Raw genomic sequence first — 27613 nt, forward strand, 5'->3', positions numbered from 1 at the left:
TGATAGTGGCTCCAGCGTACCACACGGTGATGGAGGAGGTGAGGATGGACTCGATGATTGCAGTGTAGAACTGCAGCATCGTCCGTGTTGGCAGGTTGAATTTCTTCAGCTGCCTCAGGAAGTACATCCTCTGCTGGGCTTTCTTGATGACGGAAGTGATGGTGGGCTCCCACTTCAGGTCCTGGGTGATGGTGGTACCCAGGAAGCGGAATGAGTCCACAGAGGTGATGGGGGTGTCAGTCAGGATGATGGGGGGGAGTGGGGCTGTGTGCTTCCTGAAGTCCACAATAATCTCCACTGTCTTCTGGGCATTCAGCACCAGGTTGTTGTGGCTGCACCAGGACACCAGACGTTCAACCTCCCTCCTGTAGGCAGACTCATCCCCGTCCGAGATGAGCCCAATGACGGTGGTGTCATCTGCAAACTTGATTAGCTTGACAGACTGGTGGGTGGAGGTGCAGCAGTTGGTGTACAGGGAGAAGAGCAGAGGAGAAAGAACACAGCCCTGAGGGGAGCCGGTGCTGATGGTCCGGGAGTCCGAGACATTCTTTCCCAGCCTCACGTGCTGTTTCCTGTCCGTCAGGAAGTCAGTGATCCACCGGCAGATGGGATCAGGCACATTCATCTGGGAAAGCTTGCCTCGGAGATGGTCTGGAAGGATGGTGTTGAAGGCAGAGCTGAAGTCCACAAACAGGATCCTGGCGTAGGTTCCTGGGGAGACACTTGTCTACTTACTCATTATGATAACCACAGACTTGGAGATTAAAAATTTGTGTGCCAATAAACACTGGGGAACTTTAGCTGTCCAAATGCAGTGGGACAACAATGCTTCTTTTTTCCATCCTATTGCTGATTGGCTGTTTGATGACAGGGGCGGAACAAGAACAATTCAGCATTTCAATTATTAAATAAATTCCTGCTGATTTTAATCCGAATTCTGAACTGAACGGACTCTTTGCTGAAATTACCCATCACTCTACATGCCAAACACACTTGGTCCTCTGGTGCTGGATCAAAGTAGTAACCTGACTGATTTAATCACCCGGGTTATATCTGTGTGATCAATAACTGACGTAGTTGACTGCATCATTAGTGACTATAGTAAACCTGTAATAAATGCTCTATTGGTGTGTATTTTTACGGCAGTGAATGACTTGATCCCAGTTTCAGTCTTAAAACTTACAAGATAACCAGTAGCTGACGAGTAAAATCATCACACATATCTTGTTTAGCTGTGCTGCTACCTGGACTCTGTTTTTCCTTCACTGTCTTAAGCCTCGGCTCGTCTCTCCTCTCCCAGGCTGTTTGTGGGGCTCAGAGATAAGATCTCCCTCAATAGCAAACTTTGGAAGACATCTTAAAGATCCCCCTCTGTCGCTTCAGCTTAATGCAGCCCCCTAGGCTTGCAATACAAGCACACATGCAAACACGTACACACACACGGCCTCCCTCTAATAATAGGGGCACGGCGAAGCAGCCTGGATATGAGGGCCTGTAAACACACTTCATTCTCCCAACACTCGTCTTTGATCTTTATTAAACAAAACAGTTTCCTTGGTGCGTTTTGAGCTCAACTTGAAGCACCGCACTTTGCCCGCTTCCATTTCCCCGCCCATATATATAAAAAGAGAGCACATTTGGATTTCCTTGCTGTGGGCTCTCAGTGGGCTGATCACTGCCACGTCTGTCAGATTCATTAATTCAGAAGTGTGGCAAGCAAGTTCTGGTGAACTGTTTCTGGAGGCTACGTGTTTACATCTCAAAGCACCCTATTTTGCATATCTAATGAAGTTTACTCTATTTTTAGCAACGTGCAGGAGTGGTAGGCACGCATTACTTATGTTATTGAAGGGTTTAAATGGATTATCAAAGCTGCTTTTTGCCCGTCAAAAAACCTGCTCAGTCAAAGTTCTCACTACTCTGGCTGTTTAACTAAGGTGTTCAAGCCTTCCTGTTAAGGGTTCCTGCTTCCTGTGTTCACAGGAAAAAAAAAAAAAAATCATGTCCTTCAGTTTCTGGATCCCATGGTCCATAATGATCTGATCTCTGTCTCCCATAGGCGGGCCGTTGCTATGGTAACCTGATGACGCTCTGAGGCAGGATGGGGAAAGGAGAGGAGGGAGGGGGAGGGAGATGAGGAAGACGGTAGCTGCACGGGAGATTAAACGAGTTCAAGAAGATGACTCACTCTGTTAGGAAAGAAAGGCGTACGCCATATTTTAATAAAGGTGCTGTACTTCTGCCTCACACGGCGACGCAGTCAAGTTTTTCTAAGTAGACCCGAGTGAACCCCGTGTGTGCGTGTGCCTGTGTGCGTGAGAGAGAGACAGAGAAGGTAAAGGAAGCGGTGTTAAGGCTACTTGACATGAGCAAATGAAAATGTGATTTATGACCCGGGCAAATGCGTCCAACGGAGCTCAGTCTAGTTGATGTGCAAAAGGACAGAATGCCCCTCCATCCGCCATCTATAACAGCTTCTACTCCCTTGCATGACTCCCTGCATCTGCCTCTCTGCCCTGCTGTTGCCATAGCGACCACTTGGGTACAGAATCAAAACAACTTACTGGCTTAAAGATAAATAAATAAATAAATAAATAAAATCCCACATTTTAGCTTTGGATGTCATAATGGCTAAACGAACCGTTTGTTGAATAGCCTTCTTATGTTCTAATACTTAATTATTTGTATCTATGTCACAAGGATATATATCTATAAATCTATATCTATATAGATAGATATATTAGTTCCTTAATTTAGTAATGTTTGTGTGTTCAAAATGCATCTTACTGAAGATTTAGAAGATTTATTATTAAATCAAAGGTAATATGATAATCATTATACTTTAATATTATCATATTACCTTTTTTTACTGCATTTTTTTTGCTACATATATGTGTGTGTGTGTGTGTGTGTGTGTGTGTGTGTGTGTGTGTGTGTGTGGTAAAAAACTGGTGAATGAATCGTCTTGTTAAGATTATAGACGATCTTTGGACATGTCTTCCGTACACAATGGCATTCTTTCAGGGAACAGAGCTCTCTCTAGGACCCAGGGCGGGCACCGGGGGAAGTCCTCTGCTGCTTGCTGCTGCTGGCGGGGCAAAGCAGGCACAGCACAGGAACACACACATCCACGCGCGCGCACACGTACACAAACTTGCGCATACACACGCTCACCGAGCTCTTCTCCGACAGTAGAGAGAGAGGGAGAGCGCGAGCTCAGAGAGGAATAAACAGAGGGAGAGAGCGAGAGAGACCATAGGAACGCAGAAGCGGCTTGTGTGTGTGCGTGTGTGTGTGTGTAGGTACGCTTGCTCGGCGGTTAGAAACGACTGGCTGGGCGGATATGGAGGGGCTCGGGAAAAACGCTGGGAACTGACCGAGTACCGAAACGAAGAGTGAAAGAGGGAGAGAGGGAGAAGAAGGACTGACGGATAGCACGGTAGGAAGGACGGAAGGAAAGGAGGAGAGGAGGAGAGAGAAGTCTAAAAGAGGAGAGGAAGAGTGTGAAGAAGGGGCTCGTCTGGAACACAGAAGGATCCTAAGGTGACTTTACTGGGCTTTTTGTGGCATTAATGCAGGTCTGGCAGAGGTGTGTGTGAGTGTGTGTGTGATGATGACATGTGCTGCACGGCTCTGCACTTAAAGGGAAGTGCTGTGGAGGTGCGTGTGCATGTGTGTGTGTGTGTCACTGTAAGTATGTAAGTATACAGGTGTGTGTGTGTGTGAGAGAGAGAGAGAGAAAGAGAGAGTTATGAAGGTTGTTTTCCACAAGCTAAAAAAGGGGCCAAAGTGAGCTGAAGTGACCGCTGTAAACTGGAGTGAAGGGATCAAAAGGAGTGGATACTTTTTAAGGGAACAGTGTGATCTCATTCCAACACAAACGCACTTTTTCTTTTTCCTGGTAGGCTACTTTAGGCTGAAGGAGAGAAAAATAGGGGCAAAACACTCTCTTTAAGTCCGTTTTCCCCTTTCTTTCACTGTGTGTGTGTGTGTGTGCGCGCGCTCAGGTGTTTGGAGTGCAGCAGGTAACACATCACTTGGCGGCGACGAAACCAAGGCTGAATGAATGTTGTTTTTCCCAAGCTTGAAGGAGGCTTGATAAGTAGTAACAGCTTCTGAAACGTGTGTGTGTGTCTGTGTGTGAAATAGAGAGGGAGAGAAAAAGTGTGTGTGTGTCTGTGAGCCATAGACGGCAAACAGGTTGACGGAGGCAGATCTGATCAGACGCACAGCAACAGAGGAGAGAGCATGGCACAGGCTGAGCAGCAGCACATTGGATTACACACACGCGAATACACACACACACACACACACACACACACACACACACACACAAGCTCTGTGGCCAGGAGAACAGCTGGGAGAAGTGTGTGTGTGTGTGTGTGTGTCTGAAAGCCTTACACTTAATGCATGCATCTGCTTTTTCACATGCAGGAATGTTTGCCTTTGCATTATCTTATGTGCCACTGTGTGTGTGCACGGGTGCGTGTGTGTGTGTGCGTCCTACTGAATTTGCGCAAATTCAGTAGGACGAGGGTTTTGTCGTCTCTCTCAGACAGACGGCGTGTGTCTCTACCTCCGTCACACCCCCCCCCCCCCCCCCCCCTTCTCAACCCGGTCTGGAGACAGGAGGTGGAGGAGGTTTGGGGAGGGGAGGAGATCAGTTGACCAAGAATGAGGCAGATGAGAAGATTAATCCAGTAGCGAGAAATGAGACAGAGACGGAGGGGAGAGGATGATGGAGATTTTAGGACAGCAGCAGGGGGAGGAGGAGGAGGAGGAGAAATGGAAAGAAAGCAAGAGAGGATGGAGTGAAGGAGACAGGGGGGCTGACATGCTCTCTCAGGAGTGCTGCGAGAGCTGCTCATTCATAATTCACCTCCATGGCAAACATTCATTCACATATTGACCCCCCATGGCTGAGCTCAATGGAGTTCTCGCCCCTCCACCTCTCACTGTCTCTCAATGGACACCCCTGTGGTGCGACGTTCAGTTAGCCCGCTTCTTTTTCACTTTGGAGACAGTTGAAGCTCTCAGACGAGGCTTATGCCGCTTTTGTCCGTTATGGCCGTTTTGACGCCTTTAGTTTTTCCAGCTGGAAGCTCTGATGGGAGATTGAACTGTGTAAATTGAATATTGAATTCAGACTCCACCCTAGACACAGATAATTGGTATGGATGGATCAGTGGGTTAGTGCTCTCAGCACAACTGTTGTTTGTCTGATTCCCTCAGCACAGCTAAAACAGCCCATAATGGATCTATAATTCATGTGTGAATGAATTGAGTAGTATGCAGTTTGAATACAGTTTTTATTGGATGTCATCTCGTGATTTATTCAACATAAACACTCAAAAAAATGGCAGTTTTAATATTTCTCGTTGCACTGGTCAGGCTCAGAGCTACGCAGTAAGCGCTCTGGTCAGCTGTGGCTTTGAGCCACGTGTGTGTCTGAAATGCACCGTCAGAACAAAGTATACAGCAGAGGCTACAGCACATTTAGTTCTGAAAGGTAAACACTACAGAAGTGCACCTTATCAGCAAAAGTGAGAAAAAAAATGTCCTGACTTCTTAAGTTTTATAGGTGAAAAGAGGACACAGCACGAAGGTAAACTGGCGGAAAAAAACAATGGAGAAAAAAAGTACCAGATTATAGTTAAATCAGCTGTTGTGCTGTGTGAAGATATGGCCCATATCTGGGCTCAGAGCAAGGCAGTGCACAGACGACGATCGCACTGCTACTTCCATTGTAAAGAGTTTGATTCCTGCCTGGTCAAACTAAATATGGTTACACTATTTATATTTATTGTTAGCCAATATCCTCATTGTAAACCCTTGAATTTTACCATGTAGCAAAACTTTCTTCCAAAATACATTGATGCATAGACACAGGTGCAAATATAATCACTACTTTGTGTAATGGAGTACTTTTTTATTAAGAAATTTCCACTTAAAGTGGACATCTGTGGTCCGTGATCTGGTTTGTAGTAACTGGATACTATATTGAAATATTTTTGTTTCAAACTAAATATATCTGTATACAAGAGAGAATTATGTTTTACTGTTTAGTCCACTCTGCCCTCAGTGGAGCATTTGGCTGGTGGCAACATTTAGAAATGAACTCAACACAGGGGCAAACACTGCAGTTCCTCTAAATGTCCACTTGGGGCATTCCCCATAGACGCCAGTGTTAAAATGCCGAACTTAACAACGTTAAAAAGCACGTTCAGAGCCTGGGTAGAATATGTTTTTGGTCTTTAATTTAATTTCCTCTTCATAACTACTGTACAGAGGCGGAGCCTTTTGAAGTGTTATTAATGCTTAAAGTGATTAAGTATTATAAGCATGGCTGCAATGCGCGGTGGATGGTTGCCACGACAAGCAAGCGTTGCCGGTAGCTGTTGGGTAAGCGCCACTTGAGCTAATATGAGTCACCACACTGGAACTTTGAAGTGAATTCAGACAATAATAATTCAGACAATTATCTGACGGTATGAGTTAGAGTCATTTTAACCAACAGAAATTCCAAGAAGTGAGTGCTCCAGTTTTGAGAAAATTAGCATTTTATGGACCTTGCTAACCTAGCAGCAAAAATAGCAAAGCTGACCCTGAGATTGGCGACAGCTACAGGAGAAGCTACAGCCACCCCTTGTGTAGAGTTATACAAGTTTTATATTTCCACCTCTACACTGCTAAATTCTCTGAGGCAACATAAGTCCCTCTTGATTGTACGCTACAGGTAGGCGCTGAAGTAAAGTGTGGTATTACAAAACAGCACAGGCCAGGGCTAGCTGAATAGCATGCTAGCTTCATTTGATATCTCTGCATATTTTGCCATAATGTCAGGACTGTTAACTAACATGCTAGTTTATGAACTGAGATTATTTTTCTCCTACTTATTTCCACTCAGAGATGAAAAAAGAGCTTTTGTTTCATTAATGTTGGAATCACAGACTGTATATAAAAGATGGACATAGTTATTAAAGTACAAAACAGTCTATGAGAAAACAGCCTTCAGCTCCCGTTCTCTGTCACCTTGTCAATGTTTTTTTCTCAACACGTTTATGGCTTATGGTTTATTTAAATCTTACTGAATAAACCATTCAAATTTTGTGAATTATTTTCCCCGTTAGAGTCAAAAGCTGGACAAAGCAGGATGAGCTGTTCTGTGTGACTGACACTCAATTATCCAGTGAGTGTCACAATCAGATCTACCTGTTGTTGTTATATGTGGTATCTGGTTTCAGAAATGCTCAGGTCTGCTAACCAGTGGGTCAGTTATACAGTCTATGCTTGTAATCCGTAGTCCACCACGAGACGCTAAAATACTCCCACTCGCCGTATTTTTTTACTTAACAGCTGCAAAGCAGCTCCAAAAATAATTGAACTTCTTAATAGCGATTTTTAAGCACCCAACAGTGCCCCGAGATTCAGTGTTGTCCCAGCTGACTTCAGATCTTTTAAAACTCAGTCAGGAACTCCTGACTCTGAAAACACTGATAGCAAGCTGGGAAAATTTTTAGCACGAGCCATTAAGCAAAAGCATCTTTAACGCCGTCGCCTCACTGGTAAATGCACCAACTGTGATGGGAAGTGTCTTTTGATTCTCTCCTGAATAAAGCATCGTCAGTTGGCAAATATGCATGACAACAAATTAAATATGTGACTTTTAGATATACCGTGAGTTTTTATTTATTTACAAGAAACAACTTGTAAACTTGAACTTGTGGCGGTGCTTTATTGATTGCAGTGAAGAAGAAAGCCGCTCCTTCTGTGTGTTTGCGGTAATCGTTGTATTTCAGGAATTATTTATTAGTTAATGACTGAGCCCGCTGTGATTGATTAGGGCTGATGAACTTTGCCTTTCATGCACAGGTTCATATGTTAATGCAACCGGAGAGTTAAAAGACGGGCTGTAAATTGCAGTGGAAACGCAGCCGGCCAAAGTAGCCGAGATGGCTTAGAAGAATAATGCTCCTCTGTATCCCCCAGGTTATAATTGTCTTCAATAGGCCTCCTGCTGATTTGAAATGGACTCATTGTCCACAGTGCTGGGCACCTCTGCTCAATTAGCCCCTCTCTCCTTAAGTCCTGCTGAGCTATTGGCGGTCGCATCCTTAGATAGTGCACGCACATAAATGCTCACTGACACACACACACAAACGCGCACGCGCAGCATCGTGCATAGAAAGACGTCAGCGGGTGTAAAAATAGAGCTCATAAATAGGGGGAAAAAGTGTTTTATGTTTACAAGGGGTGATGTCATGTTTGGTGTAGATCCATAGCTGACGAATCGGAGGGCAGCTGTGGCGAGTATCAGTCTGCTCGGCTTTGGCTCTGCGATCTGGCGATTTTCTTTTTCGGTGCTTTTAAAGGAGCGGCGTTTAAGGAGTTGCAGTTTAATGTGTGTGTGTCTGTCTGCTTGTTTGTGCATTTTCAGTGGCAGAGGCATGCACACGGTGACGCTGCTCTGGTTGCCAAGCAACACAGGAACGTGGGTGGAAGGATTTCCTGTCCTTAGGAAGCTTTGTTTATAAGTGGGGGGGCGAGCGAGTGCGCGCGTGTGTGCAGATTTCAGTGGTACGCTTGAGTGCCTGTGCGTTTTTAATGCACTCTTTGCCTCAAGTCAAAGTGCTACATAAAAGTCATCTAGGACACACACACACACACACACACACACACACACACACACACACACACACACAGGGAAAAGGCAAAAAAGGACCTTTTTTAGTCTGAGTTGGATTTGCGTTGCATAACTCCTCCAGCCGGTCTGTTTGCGGCACTCTGTCTCCTTCTCTTCTACCCCAACACTCTCGATATGTCACAGCCGCCACGCTCACGCCAAGCTGCCTCCCGCTGATGATGTCATCAGCATGCCTCACTTTATGTTTCCTCTCGCACATGAGATTGCAATTATGTGCCCTTCATGCAATCACAAAAAAACAAAACAAAACCCAAAAACCCGTGCACGGCGTGCCTGTCCTGCAGGCGTCGGACCCCGTGATTACGTAATTGACATTGAGTGAATGGGATGACGTCAGCTTGGCTCTCTCTGACTCTCCTCTCTCTGGCTAGTTACAGTGATGTCATAAATGGATGCAGCCATACACTGCTTGTGTGTGTGTGTGTGTGTGTGTGTATGCTGGCATGCAAAAGCATGTGTGAAGACAAAAATGACCTCAGGAGCCATCTGATTTATATAATGACATTACTCCTCCCCCTTTTTTTTCTGTTAAAGTGAAGATACTTTACAGCTAATGGATACTTTTTGGTATTGTATGCATCGTTCATAGACACACACACACACACACACACACACACACACACACACACACACACACACACACACACACACACACACACACACAGTGTTAGAGCTCGTTACAGCCCCCTGAGAGAGGCTTCTATTTGAAATGGATACCCCAGTGTCTCGCGACGGGTAACTCCATCGCCTTGCTGCCCTCCATCTGCGACTGTCTGACCTTTGTCGATTCTCATCCCGAGATTCGCCGACGACTGCAGGCAGGCAGTGAATGAAAAGGGAGAAGAGATGGTGCTGGGTCGTCTCCACGGATACTGTACTCGCCAGTTCTTATTTTAGCAAAAGAAAACACAGCGTCACGGAGAAAGAGTGATTTTCTTTTCTTTTTTAGCGGTTGGCCTTCTTCAGTGCGCCACAGAAATATCTGTTTTTAGCTCTCCGTTTGAGCTACGGGGTTTTTAAGCACAGAGGAAGACTGCTCTATTTGTGTCTCGGGTTGAACAGGCCGCCTGTTGTGTTCTCCAAGTGTTGTGGTTGACGCTCTGAACATCAGCCATCTAAATCTGGATCGGAGAACTGGGAGCTTTTAACGGACCTGAATACACACACGCAGACGTGCGCTCAAACACACTTTGTCTTTCTGCTGTCCTCTGATAGTTTTTTCTCGTTCCAACCTCAAACCCCAAACCGTGGGGAAATCACACCGCACGGTGGCTTAAAAGTTTATGAACCGGGAAGCAAAACACACACACACACACACACACACACAAGAATGCTTTAAGTAGACACACTCGTGCAGACACACAGAGAAACACAAAATATGCAGATTTTCCCCAATAAACTGATTAGCATTAGCTCAGCCCTGCTAAGGCCAAACCACAAACAGAGTACTGTACATAACCGCGCAGCAGCTTAACACTGAACAGGACTGTTTGATACCACTGCGCAAATATACACACACAAGCAAGAAAAATACACACAAACACACAAGACCATAGCAGCACAAGCAGATCATGAACGCTGTCCAAGCGAAGTCCGCTTCAGCTAGTAACAGTTCGACATAGATACACAACCAAACTGATTATATACACATGCGCCCCCCCCCCCCCCCCCCCCCCCCCCGGAGTCTTGGGGCCTTAGTCAGCGTCTGTGTCCGTGCGTGGGCCTGTTCCCTGGCAGGGTGAGGGGAAAAAATACCTTCCCATATGATGTAAACACCAAAGTCCCTGTTTGTGTGTGTGTGTGTGCACGCATGCTTTTAACACTATGTGTATGCGTGTGTGTGTGTGTGACTGGCACCCTCTGAGATAGGATTCGCTCGCTGTGACAGTTTTCCAAATTATTCCACAACACAGTGCAGTTTCTTTTTAAAGATAAGTTTCTCTGCCATCTCTGCTTTGTTCCACTGCACACAGCGGAAAGGAGAAAGACGGAGTAGACAGAGGGGCTGACGTGTGACATCACTAACCAAATGAAGGCAGTGAGGTTAAAAAAAAGGAGAGGCCACTGCTTTTAACTCGATTCATAAAAATCTCTATTATTGATTTTGTGATGGTTTTAGTGCAGGCAGCACTTTGTTTGGACTAATGCCAAACAAGAGGACTTCATTATTTCTACTGTTTTATAGGAAATATAATTATTGAGTCTTCAGCAGGTCCCTTGGTTTTTGTGGGGTTTTTTTTTTTTGGTTTAATAACGCGCATGACTCACACGTTAAATGTGTGTGTAGTGAAGAAAATGTCACTGGCAATTATTGCTACAGTTAACTCAACGAAGAGCTGTTAGTTAAAACGCAGCATATCCTTTGTGGGGTTTTCATTTCAGGGCTGTCAACGAATATTCTGCATACGATAATGAATCCTGATATTTGACTGTTCGATTGTGGAACGAAGCTGAAGTGAAGGCAGGTAGAAGGCAAAGGTGGAATAAAAGATGCAGGTAACACACAGAGATGTATAGATGCAGATTGGAGAGGAGCGTGCAGTGAGTAGCTGAGCCTCCTGTCATTAGTGAGCATACACGTATCAGCTGGTCAACTGTAAATGATGGCAGATGCTCTTAATCCTCTGAGGACTACAAAAGTCTCGAGCCACCTTTCATTTCTTTATATTTTGCTTTCAAGGAGCCAGACTTTCTGGTAGTTTTTTAAAGTGGTCTTGAGCAATAGTTCTCCAGGCTTTCTGAAGGTCTTTCAAAGTTTTTCCTTGGACGCTGTCTGCTTTTCAATCATTCAAGCTTAAAAAAAAGCACCTTACTCAAGAGATGAACCAGTGTTATATCTACACATAACAGACAGCTTAGCAAAGAACCAATTTGAAATTGTGTCTTTAGGCACTTTGTTACTAGCAGCCTGTCACAAAAACACATCATTTGTTCTCATTTCTTTAGCAATGGGAACACAGTTTGACAGCCACATCATAGTATTTTTGCACCAACAAGGTGATTCCCAAAGAGCTTTTAGTTGAAAATCTAGCATATCTCAGCACAGTGTTCAGTTTATCCTTAGAAATGTGAGGAAACCGGACAAGTGAAAGACAAAAGAAGAAGTGGCAGACCTAAAAAAGAAAACTGCCTACAGCAGATAAACAGCATCTGAAAGTCATGTCCTTAAGAAATAGGAAAAAAGAAACCCAGCAAAGACCTGACACCGGGCCTTCGGTAGATCCATCTATTGTTCACTGAAGCCTCATCAGAAATGGTCTCTGTGGAAAGACGGCTGTCATGAAGCCATTCTAACTGAAGGGAGAGGAGGCTAGGCTATACCAAATTACACAAGAAATGGACTGAAAATCAGTGGCAGGGCGGATGTAGTGATGACTCCAAATTTGACATTTTTGGTTCAAATCATTGTCAGTATTTCTGGGGGAGGTCAGGAGAGAGTCTACAAGCATTTGTAAAATATGCTGGAGGCTGTGTATGCTTTGTGGCAGTATTTCAGCCAGTGGTGTTGGAGATCTTGTCAGAACTGATGGACTTATGAATGCAGAACAATACTGACAGATTTTGATCCACCATGCAGCACCGTCTGGAAAATGTCTGATTGGCATTGGCTTCATTTTCCAGCATAACAATGATCCCAAACACTGTCAGTGCAGAAAAGCATGGATTGGCCTCCCCATTATTGGAGCAGTGTGGGATCATCTTGACAAAGAACAGAACAAAAGGCAGAAACATGCAAAGAAAAGCTTTAAATGTCCTTCAAGAAGCCTGGAGACACACAAACATGTATATCTGCTAATTAATGATGACTAGACTGACTCATAATAATAATAACAGAAGTCTGCTCAACAGAAAACAAAGCAGAAATATACTCATGGTCCATACCACACTGTAGGCCATATTACCTATTTTAATTCTATTAAAATATTCCAAAAGTCTGATTCATTGACTACAATTGGTAGTGAAGCCAAGCAGACACTAATCAGCCACAGAGCCCTGTGTCGGCACATCTGTCAATCAAAATCTCTTATGAACTATTATACTATATACTAGGGCTGGGCCATATTATACCGTTCACGGTAATACCGGTATAATGTTAGGCAACGATAGGAAAATGAAATATCGCGATAGAATGGGAGTAAAACGCGCATGCGCAGTGCCTTTGTTTTCATACGCACATGGCCGATTGTTCAGTGAAACAGATGAACCAGAATTGGTTTGTAAAAATGGTGCAACTTCCGTGATGTGGAACTGGTTTGGTGTTTGTCCATCAGATACACAACAAAGCACATTTTTTTGTAGAACATGCAAGCGGCCGTCGTTATTGTCATATTTGTCGGACTAAGATGCTCTTAAATCTGGGAGTAATCTGGGTCCTAAACTCCGTATGCTTCAGGTCAAACAACACTGCAGCATCACTGAGAGTTAAAAACTGTCTAAATTCTTTCATCTTTAATAAAACGATCAGCATTGCTGCTTTACCAGGTGTAACTATAAAGTTTAACTTCCAGGCATCCATGAAAACAAAAGTTATTACATTTAACGGAGTTAGAAGTTAGCAGGAAGCTAGCGGAAGTTAGCTCGCTAGTTTCGCTAGTTACCTAAGCATGATATTGCATGTTCTGACTGAGAGATTTCTGAAAAAAATCAAACGTACAGCTCTGCTATCACTTCCAACATAAATGAAGACAGGAAACTAAACAGCAGTGACGTTTGTAGGGTTACTGAAGTTGGGCTAGCTGGTATATAATGATGTGCTACGTGATCGCTAGCGACACAGCTATGTTAGCATAACATAAACAGTGAAGCTGGAGGATGAACACTAACACTTTTCCACTTATAAAAGTTAACGTGAAGGTTCTTCATGGTTAGAGACAAATGCAATCGCATGGCAGGATGCTGTAAACGGACCAAACTTCAGTCAGGAGAACAACTGAGATAATCCATCCACAATACGAGGTTAGTCATTAATATACTGCAGCAACATGGGAATAGAGCAGCTGCCAGAGAATTCAACATTAATGAATCAATGGTACAGAAGTGGAGGAAGCAAGAAGAATGAGTTTAATAAAGTTTGATTTATCTGACTGCTTTGTTTCGCTTAATGTGCCTTATAATCCCGTGCACCTTATGGTCCGAAAAATGCGTACTGCACACTGCAGTTTAATGTTGCAAAGCACCTCTTTTTAACTTCAGTGGATATTATACATGGTTATGCTCAGGATATGTCAGCCCATTTCTACTGGAAATGCCTTTTGGTTAAACTTTCAGCAAGGAATTTGCATTTGCACTGTTACATTTTTATAAAGCTTTAATGTACATAAAAACCAGCTTCTTGTTTAAGTGAAAATAAATGGAAGGTTGTCTTTTTGCACTAGTAATGTTGTGGAGTTGTATTTTGTCTCGCATCAATTATATCGTCGGTTATATCGTTATCGCAAATTTTCAAATATATATCGTGATAAATATTTTTGGCCATATCGCCCTGCTCTACTATATACTATACTATTATAAGGGGCAGGGATAGCTCAGTAGGTAGAGTGGTGGCCCAATGATCGGAAGGTCGGAGGTTAGATTCCCCTGAACAGCTACCCTGAGGTACCCCTGAGCAAGGTACCTGCTCCCTGGGTGCCCAATGGCTGCCCACTGCTTCACTGTGTGAACGGGTTAAATGCAGAGAGGAATTTCCCCACGGGGGTCAGTAAAGTACACTTACTTTCTTTCTATAAACCCAAGCTTATTGGAAATGTCTCGTTTTTGGAACCAGACTCAAGTCGCCCCTAAAACTGCAGTTTTGGGCTCTGCTGCATTGGGCCCAGTCTCAGTCAGTGAAGGAACGTACATAACACAACATCACATTAGAAAAGCTACACACCTCCACCTAAAGGGTAGGCCTCAGGGTCAGGTGATGTTACATTTAAAAGTAACATCTAAAGAATGCTGAAACAGTATTCTGTTACTTTGTAACCAAGAGTTCATGTGTTACCAGAAATTATTACATTGGTAGCTTCTCTTCCACCACCTAACCAACAACAAGCTTGTGAATTTCCCTCGCAATGATAGCGTTAGCTGAGCTGAAAGCTAGCTAGCTGTTCAGAAGACACCACACCGGAGTGGTTCTCCTTACCCCTGGTGCTGTGGAGCTGCTGAGTTTAGTTAATAAAATAATTCAAATACTAATGATTTACCCCCAACACAGTGCATCAGTTACAACAGAGAATTAAGAGATTTTCAGAAAAAAGTAGTAGAAGAACATCAGAAGTCACATCATGGTAACTCTTAGTAGTAAATACTGATCAGGCTTCGAAAACACTACATTTACACTTCCCATAATGCAGCATGGAAAACACTGGTGTCTGCGTTTTTAACCCTGAGCTTGCAATGATGGCTTTTTGTTTTTAAAAAAAGCACAAAACTTCTAGTTGTCAAGCCTACAGCAATTGTGATGACATCATTAGTGGTTACTTTTTTCAGCCACAGATGACATTATAAAACTGCTGTCTCTGCACGAGTGCACCATGTTTGCTAGCTGCTACCCCGGGGGCAGTTTGTCATTTACATTTCGACGAACGAGACAAATCTGTCGAATGTACTATTTAGGCGTATTCCCAGCTAAAAGTCGAGCCTCTGCAGAAGCAGCCCAGATTTTGCAGCTCACCGATTCTGTTTTGAAGCGTCACCGTGCACAAAGGGAACAAGGCAGAGAGGACAGGAGCCTCGTTCCTGTGATAACCTATAAAGAATTCAGCACACAGATGGGCTGAGCTACCTGCAGTCCTGATGAAACACACTTTTTTTTTAAAGTTGGAGGCAAAGTCACTTTCCCTTTGCTGTACTCGTGTTAGTGTTTGGTAGCTGCTCGCAGGGATTTGCTGTACGGAAAGCCGCAAGGGACGCAAGTCATCGAGGGACGTCGCTCAGTCACGAAACAAGGGAACCGTACCTTAAAGCTCGTTTTCAGACAAATGGAGGGGACAGGTGTCACTTGAACTCGAACAGCAGGAGCAGAAAAACTCTTAAACCACTGATGTTTGTGTTCCTCTTTAGTGGCACACTAACAAGCTGGTGTTCTGCTAACTTTACACTTTGTTTTCACCGTGGAGCGCTTACAGTGGCACAAGATTTATTATGGTCTGTCGTGAGGCACATTCAACACATCTCTCCTCAAACACTGAGTGAGTGGGAGAGCCAGGTGCAAAACAATCATCACCTGTCATCATATTCATTATAACCACATTCAGATGTGGTCAGGGGCACGCTGGGAGGGGGCGGGGGGTTGGTGGGAGGCCATCGCACTGCAAATTATATGTGCCGTAGGTTTGTTGCTAAGCGACTTTGTCACAATACCCCTGTGACCTTCCGACCCTGCCAAGCCTGGTGTTACTGTCTCCGTCTCACACTTGCATGTGCATGCGCGCGTGAGTGTTATCCGAGACGATGGTGAGACTGCCGCATAGCAACCGAGAACAGCTGTGATTTCTCTGTGGTTCAGACGAGCGTGTGCGTGCAGATTTGTTGTGCGTTTGCAAGAAGCTGCCGTCACTGTTCATCTATGCGCACACCCACTACAGCATAATATGGCACGCTGTCACTTCCACAGCGTGATAACGGCAGAGACTCAATCAGCCAAAATGCCCCCCAACACACACACACACACACACACACACACACACACTCGCTCAACCCTGTTGTCAAATTGCAGCTGAAAATAGAGAGCGGAGGGAGCGATGGAGCAGTCATTTCCCTGAAGATCCATTCATGTGAAATACTGTTATTCAAACCTCCCTCCCCCTTATTCAATAGTCTTATTCATCTCTCTCCTGACTGTAACACCAAACAGGCCTTGTCTTCTGCTTCCCAGCGTCAGCCTTTGCGCCTGTGCACGCACGAGCGGGCGCCTGTGCGTTGTTCTCAGCTCTTCTCCAATAAGAGGAATGTCCTTGGCCTGTCCGACCCTCGCTGCTCCCGCTGAGCCCTCCGTCAAACACCTAAGGCGGGCTCTCCCGTGCTGCTCCAGCCAATCGGGTACCCTGGCAGTTAATGACATCAGTTAGCGGAGGATCTTTAGGACTGGCCCCTCGAGGTGATTCGTCGGGGAGCGAGTGCTCTTATTGTTATGATGATTAAGTGTTATATGAAGGGCTATCAGAGGAGAGCCCCTTAATGAAAGTGGAGCGCAGAGAGCAGAGGCAGCAGCGGTGCCGGTGTTGGTAGCAGCGTAGAGAGCTACAGAATTGAGCTAGAAATAGAGTAACGTTGGAGGGAGAGAGGTGGGGACAAAAAAGAGGAGAGTTTTAAGGTGGAAGACGGAGAGATACTGTGAGAGAGAGCGAGAGGGAATGTTGGGCTGAATATTTAACAGCTGTGTCCAGACTTGCTGACTCCGGGTGTTCATGATCTGAATGTACCATGAGAGGTAGACAGTGCGCACAGGAAACCGCTGTAAAAGAGCGAAAGGGGAAGAAGGAGAGAAAGAGAGAACAAGTGCACGTATGTGCAAATGCATCCAAATGTGCACGGTTTTGCCTTTTTGTAATTTGTATTCATCCGTGGATCCTTGCAGGAATGCGAGCATGCGTGTGTGCGAGTGTGAACGCCGGAGATTCCCTGGCTGCTCGGTGAAAGCGTAGAACGCCCTGCCTCGGAGGAAAATTCCATCCCACGCTGTTGTAAATCATCAGGCTGGGATGTCCAACGTATTTTGTCATTTTCCTAATGTGCACTTGTCATTCGCTTTTCTTTGTTGTGCCCCCCCTCACAACAAAGTCTTTTACTACATTTCCCAGAAAGCCTCCTGATTGATCTTTATCTGCTGGAGTCTAATGTCCGTGTAGAGTTCCATCAGGATTTCTTAGTCGAGAAATCTGGAGTTCTGCCACTTTACTGAAGACCGCTACAAACTGAAATACTTTGTAAAGACACTGCTTACTGAAAAAAGTGAGAGCAACACCCTTTATCTTGTTATATTGTTATTTCTCTGTGGCTCAGTAGAACTATATTAATGTGAAGTTATGTTAAATTGGACTTATTATATTTTCGTTCTGCTTGAGTAGACACCAGAGCTTTGTGTCTGAGATGGACGTGTTGGTGGCACCTTATACATCATCCAAGCCAAGGGTGGAAAAATGCTGCCTGAAGCAGAGCATTCAGAGCAGACTGAAGCCTGAGCGTTTGGCGCAGAGTTTATTTGTGTATACTAACCTCATCATTTGAGTGTATATGTATTACAGAAGATAAAGGACAGCATAATAGGCCAATTTCTAAATATCCAACACTTTGCACTAGAATTGAACTGGACCGGTTTGCTTTGCATGTTTAAGGGTGTGTTTTTTATCTGGACAGTTTTCAACACTTAAAGTATTCTATTAGCATGGCCTGCACTGACAAGCGTAGTACCACACACCCGAGTGCTTTTTCTCAGGTGCACTGATTACTGAAATTACCTTTTTGACTCACCTTTCTGCCAAAGCATTCAAAGTTGCAGTCTTACGAGCCGAACAGCAACTATCACTGCTACTGTTACAGAAGTAGTATGCTTTTTTTCTTTATTACATTTCCATCTGCATTTTGTGTACACAATGAAGTAACTTTCTCACTTTTCAAGGCTGAAACAGAGAATAGTTGTGAAGCATTTGAATGCTTTCATGTAGAGATGCATAACGCATGCATTTGCTTCTTGTAGATGTGCTAAGGAACACAGCTGCACAGACACATGAACCCTTTGGATGAGGCTATAGTGAACATAAGGTCATCAGCACACTGTCAGAGGTCTTAATACTGAGCCCATTCTGTCAGTCGGGTGCAATCAGTCTGTATGCCGGGTCACTGACAAAGTAAAAGTCTAACAATTTGATGACGAGGTGCAAAATGTGAGTGGTGTGCAGCGATTATTAAAGTGCTGCTGATATGCTGAATGACTCAAGTTGGCTCAAAGCTGTTTCGATGGTGGTCTTTGGCCATATTTCAGTCCAGCTCAGGCACAATCCAGGCTGATCAGCTGATGACTTTCCTTATATCTCTCTACACATCCAGTTGACAAATCTGTTTAAGTTGCCTGCCTAGAGTTCCTACCCTCTTCAACCCGCTTTGCAACCCACCCCAGCTCCTCCTTTAATGCCTGTCATAGATGCTCTGTTCTGTGCTGAGGTCTCGCTGCTGCTCTCAGGCTTTCCATGTTTGCACTCGAAAGGGGGGGGGGGTTGGATACCAGAGACGTGCAGCCAAATATATATAACCGCAGATGAAAATAATCTTCTTTTTGACTACAGTGGTCCTTACTGAAATGAATGCAAGTATTAGATTGCAGCACGAGTAGCCATTTTTTAGGGTGAGGGATAAAGTCACATAAGATTCTGCAAAGCCCCGTCATAGAGTGCAAACGGGTGTAGAGGTTTGGGATTTGATGAGCCATCAAAGTCACGGCTACACTCCTCCCGGATCGTGTTACCACATCTCCGCAGTTCCTGTGCACAACCGCAGAGCCCCTCGAGCCTGCTTAAGTGTTAGCCTGCCTCTGAGTGGGTACCTCGGTCGTCTTCAGGGTTAATGTCGGGCAGCAAACAGATGGACCCTTCTCAGTTTATTCAACAAACTCCACTATCACTGGCATTCATTTGGCACTTGACAGATGGAAACTTCCGACTTGGGTTCACGAACTGAAAGCATAAAAGAGAGGGTTTCAGATACCTCCTGCAGCGATACAGAGAAAGTCAAGACTTACAGTTGCTGCACTGGGGCTAATTCAGTTTGTGCTGAGGAAGAAGAGGCCCGGTAAAGCACAAGGTTTCCCTTACTTTCCTGTAAAAATCTCCGACCAACACTGAGCCTTCATCACATATTTTGCACTGGCAGAGAGAACGTCAGCACACACCCCCACCCTCCCCCTCACACACATCACCCCTGGCTAAAGGAATGTAGTGGAAAACGAGGGACTCGAGATAGAAGATCAGAGGCCTTAATATGAACCACATTGTGTGTTGTTCTCCTATTTCCCATCTCCTGTGTTCTCCGCATCAGGAGTGAAACAGCCTTTGATGAATATCTACAAAGAGATTTGAGACTTATAAAGAGCGGCAATTTAGCCAGGTATGTTATCTTAAGCCTGGTAATTTGGGAATTCAATTCACTCATCGGGGGGAGCCTGCGGTGTTTATCGGGCTGACTCGCATCAGCGCCGTACATTGAAATAGAGGATCTGGGGGCTATCCAGTCAATAACTGACCGCATCTTAAAACGCAGGTTATCGCATCGCTTATACCCACAATTCCCTCCCTCTCTCGCGTGCGTGACCGTGGATCAGGACCTGCCTTTCCCCTGAGTTACACATCTAATCACAGCAGCATCATCCCTCATCCCTAATTCTGTTGGCAGGGCCTGTCAAACAGCATACGCTGAAAGACGAGGTGACTTTGAGATGCTGCTAATGACCCTAGGATATAACTCCCCTCTGTCTTTTACTCCCACTCTCTCTTTCTTCCTTGTCCACTCCTGTCTTTATTACTCGCGGTCATGCTCATTCTTTTTCACTGCCTCTCTCTGAATCTGCAGATTAGAAAACACAACCCAGAGCAGGGTGAGTGGAAACAGGGAGTCATGCCTATTTTTTTTTTTATTTAGTATGTGGAAACACTGCGGAGTCTTTAAGGGTCAACGCGAAGACGAACTTCTGTTCAAATGTTATTCCACCTTTGTTTAAAGCGGGCAGCCCCGCAGATTAAAAACCTCCTCCATCACGAGAGGCCAAGCAAGACTCAGCATCTGCGCGCGCGCGCACACACACACACACACACACACACACACACACACACACACACACTCTCTCAAAGCCTCAGACAGAAAAACACACCCCAAAAAAGCAATCCTAGCCGAGTACTGACTACTTTATAAGCACTCCAGTAGACAGCACTTCATCGTCAAACCAGCGGGCTCGTTGCCAAACCTATTTAAATCTTGACTGAACAAAGCAAAGGCAGCTCCTTATTGTGTCTGCCACAAGAACCTTCATTAACCGTGTAAACTCAGCAAGTGAGCTTCAGATAATTTCACAGCCTGTTCCATGAAGAGGGAGACGAGCACATACAGGCACTCGTGCCTAATTTGGTTTTGAGAGAGACGACAAAAACAAATCACGGGACTGTAAAAAGACTTAACTGCTACATCGAGAGGATTCCCAAATGTTTATATAAAAAACGGCAGGTGGATAGGGTGAAGAAGGGGTGGTGGCACCGATGAGCAACAGAGTGCGGTCTGTAACGAGTGGGTGACGGTGTGTGGATATAAAACAATATAATCTAGTGTTTGCATGAAAGTGAAAAACTTTTTCTCTGTCAGCAAAAAGATTTTTTTAAAAACCCTCATGACCCAAATTCAGCTTTTGTCCTTTTAAAACCACTCACTCCGTTGCACAAGTTTTTCCTACTTCCCAAAATAGCTTCGTTTTTTTTTTCCATTCAGCCTAAGCGACTGCAAAACAAGCTGCAAAGGTTGTGACTGTGCTAAGATGGGCAAAGCATCACCAGCTTCAGACGTTTACACACATGCTCTGCAGCTCTGAATGCCAGTGTGCAGCAGTAGATGCTCTTTAACCTGCACGCGCGACCCAATCAGCACCACCTCCAAAACCATCGAAGGCACGTCTTAATAGGATTCCTGGATCTTCCAGCATTTTCTGGAGTTTGTGTGTTAAAATAGCTGCGCTTTCTTTTCCTAGTTATCTGAATTTCACCAGCTTCACCAACACACCAGGTTCAGGATCTGGAGGTGAGGCTTGCAGCATGAAGCATTTCTTATTAGACACTTAGTTGCAGTTGTAGTTTTCTGTTTTTAGTTCAGTCTATTTCCAGGGTTTGTTTCAGTTCCGTTTTTAATGTTTGGAAATGTTTTATTTTAGTTTTTATTAGTTTCATTGTTAGTTGTAATCTTTTTAATTATTATTGTATGCAGGCTGTAAGTCAGAGGCAAGATTTAGGTACAGAAAGCAGTGACACAGTCTGCCAGATATCCAGAATAAAAACATCTGTTATCAGGCACGAAGCTGTAACATTTTTATCAAACAGATTGTTTCTACTGAATTTTAGTTTGTTCGCCACGTTCACAAAATTGTTTCAGTTAGTTTTCTTTTTTTTTCAAAAGGATACTTTTTACCCCTCAGCTAAAAATCTCGGATGAGCTGGAATCTCAGAGGTCAAGTTTTTGGAAAACTTTGTGGATGTGATAACCGGAGAACAAGGGACGTAGGATTTTAAAATTGATACCACAGGTCTGTCTACTTTTTAAATTTTAATTTAGGTATCTAAATATTGTTTCACGTCTACTTTTAGTTTGTAGTTTACGTTTAGTTGACGTTAATAACCTTGCTTAGTTACAACCTTTTACTATTTCTAAGCTTTATACATCTGTAGAGTCAGTATCAGTAGTCTCATTGGCACTTGGCTCACTCATCGGTTTAAAAAGAGAAGTCAAAGTGCATTAAAAACTTGATGTCAGTTCACTTTACCTGAATTTCATCGATAGACGAAGCCATGAGTACACAAACATGGAAAAAGCTTTTAGGTCGTCCACGCTCTGTCACTTTAAGAAAGTATTCGGATAACCGGGATTAATATACTTGGAAAGCTGTCAGCGAATAAAGCCCGTGTTCAATGTATCTACGGGATAAATCAGTCCTGTAAGTGCCGGAGGATGCCCTGCAGAGAAAAAGAGCCTTTTTGGGACTCCGTTCGAGCGATAGCTCATATCACTTTTTCTCTTTTGGCCTGTTTGCGAGTTTGTAAACAGCCTGAATTTTGTTTTGTCAGCATTCGGAACACGTTTCAGTTGACATAAGGTATCTTGTGTGGCGTTAAAAACAGCTTGTAGGAGTGGGAGGGAGGAGTGAAGGATGTAAGCAGAGTTGTATCATCAGCAGAAGCCGTGGAAGTATCGTCAGCAAAGGCAGGCCGGAGAGGACCGCATAGGTTACTGACAAACTGCTGCCTCACCCCCTCGTCCTTCCCGTTTCACTATCTTTCAAATTCCACTTTCTTTTCACGCAACCGGAACGCAATTTCTTTCCACCTCTGGGATAAGGGTGATCTACTAAACTGCTTTACTTTCTCGTCTAAACACAAGGCGGTGCGGTTTCTCGATCGCAAACTTCTCTCAGCCTCTTTGAGCTGTTTTGTTATTGATTCCAGTCTGTGGCCAAAGCTGGAGAGCTGGGGAAGCCAAAGAGGGCAAACCTTTGGAACCGGACAGGCTCTTCCAGCGCTTGTTGCCATGGTTTTTTGTTGTCGGGACAAACTGTCGACCAGTGGCTGAGCGCCTGAGCTGCTGTTTGTTAAAGATAAGTGGAAAAGCCAGAGGGGAGAGAGACAGACAGACACAGAGAGGGAGCCCTGCTTCTTCTTCCTTTTTTCCCTTTTTTTTGACTGCAGGACAGCCGACTGAAGAACACTCACCACCTCAAAGCTTCATCCACCCCACTCTCCCCTGAATGCGGGGATCCCGATAGATCACGCTCCCCTCTTTAAACCGTTCGCTAAACCTTTCTCCTTGCGCTTTTGTGACCCACACTCCTCTCTGCCCACTATCAAAGCTGTGTTGGCTGTGCTCTGGCTGCTTTGATATGGTATAGTGTTTCTGGCAGTCTCCCTTTCTCTTTCTTTCTCCCTCTCCCCTGCTCTCGGTCTGTCTCTCCCTCGCGTTGTCTCTCCTTTCCTACAGTATTATAAAAGAGCACTGAGCGCCAACAGGGACCTGCTCACTGTCAGAAAGAAAAGGCAGGGAGGCCTTAGAGGGAGAGCGGGTGGGGGGATTGGGTGATGGAAGGAGAGGTGGAAGCAGTCAGATAGTGTTATCTTTATTACTGTTATAATTATGATTGTTGCCGATGTCATCTCAGGTTTGATAGCATCTTTATCAAATCTGACCTTGGTATTAGATCTGGTTATTGTATAAGGATCCTTTTAAACTACTTACTTTAGGTTCTGCTTTCGACATTTTTCTTCCAGCTGCACTGGTGGGTCTGGTCAAGAGCGACTCGGTGTACACTCCATTGAACCGTAGTTTTACATTTAAATAAATGAGCTCTTGTTTTATCTTAAATCCAAACAATAATAACACTGTGAGGTCTGTGTGTGTGGCTCTGGAGCGCTGAGGTAATTAGCGTAGCTTAGCATCAAGCTGGACAGAAAGCTAATGTTACAAACATAAATATTCAGCTTTTAAAACCTGTTCATGTGAAGAATTTTCTTTGCTTGTTTCACTCAGATACTAAAACGTGTAAATGATGTTATTTAGCAGTTAAAGTTACATGCAATCGTGTTTTTTAATGACAGATGAATTTAGATATACAGATTGTATAAATAGTGTGTTTGTGGATTCTTTAGTTTGGGATCTGTCTTTGGAAACTGGACACAGTGATGTGAGAGATTAGAACTGGTCAGCTGGCGCTAAAGCTAACTAGCTTGCATCTGTTGCTGTGTCTGTTCTTCACTCTGGTATCAGTAGGGATGCTAGTCACGTGCACTCACTGGAAAGACTGAACAGGCGGCTCTTGAACAAGCATGGTGTGGACCTGGGTGGACCACCTTTTGGTTTCTCACGCAGTGTGACTCTAAACATAATGTTTTACCCATTAAGTCCTAAAACTAGCAGCTGGAATCATGAACTCATCAGGAGTTTGTTTACTAAGTGAGCTGCTGTCTCTTTCTAAGACTTATTATTGCATCACGAGGATTCCCCCTCCCTCGCTGGCCGTGAGAAACGATGCAGACTTGAATGGACTTGACTTTAAGACTCTGAGGTTATAGCCATCTTTCTAATACAGTCTGTGTTTTCTGCTTTGGTTAAACTGAAGCAGGAGTGTGGGTTAATGCTAAGATAGTCTTATTTATATTTATATAATGCATTTTTAGTCTTACTAACCGCTCAAAGCACTTTAGACTACAAGTCACAAACAACCATACATGCATGTACACTTTAAGGACTTCGGGTACCTTACATACTGTAGATACAGGGACTAATGCCATGCTAGGACAATACACTGACTTGGACAAAGTGTGCGAGAAAACGCTGGGCAGAGTGAGTAACCATGTGAGAGTGCCCAAATGTGCGATTGCATGTCGGCCTATGGTGTGTCATGGCCATAACCATAGGAGTCTAAAGCCTTGGGCCTGGGCTTTTTTTAAGCTTGACCTGACTGTCACAGGCAGTTCTGCACACACAGTCTAGCCCTGCAGTCCACCAGGGACCTCCAGGCTGCACACACACACACACACACACACACACACACACACACACACACACAAACTGAGGTTGCGAATGTGGATGCTTGAAGGTGACTTGTGTGTGTGTGTGTGTGTGTGTGTGTGTGTGTGTGTTTCTGACTCTGATTGTTCGCCATCCGCAGAGAGAGAGGTTGGGGGGGGGTAAGCGTGACTCCATGATCGCTGGCTGCTGATGAATCATCCCAAACTTACTCTGTGTTTGCCTGATGCAAATGTCTGTTTGCTTTGTTGGTTAGCCTACTTTGGAGGATGGAGGCTGTGTGTGTGTTCGTCGTCTTGAATTATTCACTAGCAATATTTGATTTGGCTTTTTTCCTTCTTCGTTTTTTCACACCGTGCATTACACATGTCCGTTCTCAGCTTCCTTGAGTAAAGCAGCCTGGTGCTGCTCTTAAAGCAGAACCAGTGACCCTGTGAATTGATGCGTTTTATGTTTTCATTTTTCAACTTGAAAGTTCTGGGGCTCAGTTCCCCTAAATATACTGTATATTATGTGCTTATTATCTGCTTAGTTGCTTTGCCAATAGACAGTGGGGATAATGTTTAATCCTCTGGCAGAGCAGGCTCTGCAATATTAAGCGTGCATTGCAACACAAGGGTCCTGACCTTTCTTTGTTAAGTTTCTTATGCCTTATTAATTATAGCTTTGATTTTGTGCTTTTGGCAGTAAGTAGTTGGAACAAACAGCTCAAGGTAATATTTTGCACTCACTTGAGTTTTCTGAACAACTGTCTGAACCCCAAAGAGGTTTAATTTTCACTTTTCACCCAAATCATGCATTTATTCCTCGTAGTTAAGCAGCTGACATTTTAGAGTCGACAGTGTTGATTGTTCAGTTGTTCAATAGCTTAACTAACAGTAATAAAGATTCCACGACATCCATCTGAATTCCCTTGTTCTTTCTCTGCAGCTCCAACAGCAGGTCACAGTGTTTCAGTGAAATATCTACCTGAAGACCTACTCGGTACCAGGTGCTTGTTTTAGTACCTGCTCGTTCACAATTCCAAGGGAGCTGATTGGCCAGTCGATGGCGTCACTCGATGAGTCATGAGAGCACAAAAACTCCTTCAGGAAAATCAAAACTGCCACTTTTGAAATGTGGCAGCGAGAGAAATGGCTACACAAAAATAAACACTGTGGTCCCCTCAGACTGAGCAGCAGATAGACGGCCTCCATTGTTGTGTTGTACTTGTGTTATATACAAATGGTGTCATGGGACTTTTGGCTGCGTTGCTATGACAATGCCACACACATAATCAGTTGTAATGGACCAAAACCAAGTGTAGTGGAGTCGAGTTGGTACTAGTGGAAAAGAGGCTTATGATTGAGCATGCATCAAGACATACCAGTCATTAGGTTGTATTTCCTGACTGGTTTTCAGGTGGCTGCTTGAGGTAGCTGGCACTCACTTGGTAAAATATGGTTGCAAAACCCCTTGTTATTTCTTTAGTAGATTTCTGCAGTTGACTATAGTTTGCATAGAAGGCGGTCTGACTTCTCTGTGGACTGTTTACTCGCCGAACGGTTCGGAAACGGTTAAAAGTGAAGTGAAAATCAGAAACTTTCACCTCAAAACTAAAAGTTGTGCATTTGTTTCAGTTGTTAAGGCACAACCTTTATTTTGAAGGTGTGGTTGCAGGCAAGTCAGCATTGTCCCTGCAAACCACAGGTGACTGTGACAGCCGGCTGCTGACCACAGTCTATAAATAAGATCAATAAATAGAAACAAAGTACAAAACTAAATGCAGACATAACTCATGATGGTGTAAATGTTAGCACTTGTCAGGACCCACCCCCTTATATACATCAAACTAAACTTTATACAGGCTGCCTACATTCACGTACACATATCAATATTCATGAAAAACAGGATGTGGAATAGTTTTTATATTTTCAGTGCAATAACATGAGTGTATTTTCTCCATTTAAACAATAAACATACACAATAAATGCAAAAACAAACAAACGGTCTATGATTGACTATGTAACCTGTAATAGAAGAACCTTAAATATTCAAAGAGCGGGTCAGTTAATGTACATTTACTATATTTTGATTGAGGTAAAATGCAAGCAAAGAAAATAGCCAACAGATGTAAAAATAAGAACAGGCATCAAGTTGTAACACGTTCATATGCACATGTGTTTGCAACAGCTTTAGCTGCCAGGCAGCTGAGAGCAGCCGCCAGCACAGAGGGGTCAGGAGGCGTCCTGAGGGACGCCCTCACCCCTGACCTTCATCCCGTAGCTCTTTGCTGTCGTGGATGACATAAAAGAAGAACACAGTGAGACCTTATAGGATGTGATCGGCCCTGCTCCGCTTCCTTAAAGCAGTCAGAAGCCCTGATATTTGTCACCAGGGAAAAGCAGGAAATGTAGACGGTGGACGGGGGAATGATTTCATGGGTTGAAAATTGAGGACATCACAAGGGTTCCTACAACCTTTGTTGACACATATGTAGCAGAAGTTATTATTTCCCAGTCTCTGAGAGAGTTCTCAATTTCTCCTTCTCTCTGTTGGTCTTCCTCTCCCCTTCCATCCATCCGGTATATGTGTAGGAGGGATAAAGGTCGTCCTTTTGTCATCAAAACTCCAGATTAGTTTTGCCTCGGTGCATCTGACTCTCCGCTTTATCACTGTGGCCAG

General features: G+C 44.2%; 1 protein-coding gene across 1 annotated transcript in view; it reads left to right on the plus strand.

Moving 5' to 3' along the window:
• Positions 1 to 3119: 3119 nt before the first annotated feature.
• ches1 (checkpoint suppressor 1) overlaps positions 3120 to 27613 on the plus strand; it is a 64474-nt gene continuing 39980 nt past the window's right edge. Inside the window, exon 1 of the mRNA XM_085431321.1 lies at positions 3120 to 3543. The gene's annotated coding sequence lies outside the window, so the exon portion shown is untranslated. The remainder of the gene's footprint in view (positions 3544 to 27613) is intronic.

This window comes from Copadichromis virginalis, linkage group LG15, assembly GCF_057382275.1.
Source record: "Copadichromis virginalis isolate Kocher_CV1m ecotype Utaka linkage group LG15, C_Virginalis_male_GT1.1, whole genome shotgun sequence".
Lineage (NCBI taxonomy): Eukaryota > Metazoa > Chordata > Actinopteri > Cichliformes > Cichlidae > Copadichromis > Copadichromis virginalis.